The sequence below is a fragment of the Trypanosoma cruzi genome, assembly GCF_000209065.1.
Source record: "Trypanosoma cruzi strain CL Brener chromosome Unknown tcruzi_1047053478967, whole genome shotgun sequence".
NCBI classification, from domain to species: Eukaryota; Euglenozoa; class Kinetoplastea; order Trypanosomatida; family Trypanosomatidae; genus Trypanosoma; species Trypanosoma cruzi.
Genome location: NW_892706.1, coordinates 1 through 730, shown reverse-complemented (window position 1 = coordinate 730; position 730 = coordinate 1). Strand labels below are relative to the sequence as shown.

At 60.0% G+C, this 730-nt stretch overlaps 3 non-coding genes across 3 annotated transcripts, besides 1 other annotated feature; all 3 read right to left on the bottom strand.

Annotated features, from left to right (window-relative positions):
* Positions 1 to 158: 158 nt before the first annotated feature.
* Tc00.1047053478967.30 lies at positions 159 to 248 on the bottom strand. The gene has a single exon (XR_008254899.1). It is a non-coding gene; the product is annotated as a C/D small nucleolar RNA (snoRNA), TB11C4C3 (small nucleolar RNA).
* A 201-nt stretch (positions 249 to 449) lies between these two features.
* Positions 450 to 536, bottom strand: Tc00.1047053478967.20. Its single transcript, XR_008254898.1, has one exon. It is a non-coding gene; the product is annotated as a C/D small nucleolar RNA (snoRNA), TB11C4C2 (small nucleolar RNA).
* A 67-nt stretch (positions 537 to 603) lies between these two features.
* Positions 604 to 640: a microsatellite.
* A 5-nt stretch (positions 641 to 645) lies between these two features.
* Positions 646 to 730, bottom strand: Tc00.1047053478967.10. The gene has a single exon (XR_008254897.1). It is a non-coding gene; the product is annotated as a C/D small nucleolar RNA (snoRNA), TB11C4C1, 5' partial (small nucleolar RNA).

Sequence of the window (730 nt, the reverse complement as noted above, 5' to 3'; positions counted from 1 at the left end):
AGGGTCGCTGCGCTTCACGACCGGCGTCTCTTTTCTCGGGGCGCCGATGCACCCAAGCGCCCAGCGTCACGGAGCGGTGGTCTCAAGACGCGCCTTTCCTGGCCATGCGAGGGGAGGCGCGGGGGCCAGCCGGCGAGGTTGCGGCGGGCGGGGCGGCTGTCAGACCTGTTGAGTTTGTTTTTGGCCATCACGCAAGCGCGTTCACGGGGCCACGCGCCCTCGCGCACAAGAGTTGGTTGCTTCCATCAGCAGCGGCGTGCGCCCACCACAACCCACCTCCGGGCAATTCGGCCCTCTCTTTCTCTTTCTCTCTCTTGCGCTTTCGGGCGGGCCCGCCACCAACCGTTTGCACAGGCAGGGCGCCAGACAGGGCAGGATGTTACGTGCGCGCCGTTGCGCAAGAAAGAAAAACGACAACAATAGCAGGAAGTGGGAGGGAGGGGAGCGGGCGCTCAGCCGAAAGGTGATTTTTATTGTTCCGTTCTCAATGCGTCGCTCAAACTGTTTGGACCTCGAACAACATGTCTCCATCGTAGCGCGTGTGTGTGTGTGCGGGCGTGCGCGTCGCTGGGCCGCAAAACCGCGCAGCGAGAGCAGAGGGACAAAGAAAGAAAAAAAGAAAAAGAAAAAAAAAGAAAGATGGGGGTGTAAAGCAAAGCACTTCAGTGTGAGCTGAGTCGGGAATTGCGTCCTCACGCGTTTTCGTCGTCAGACTGACAGGAAACTGTGG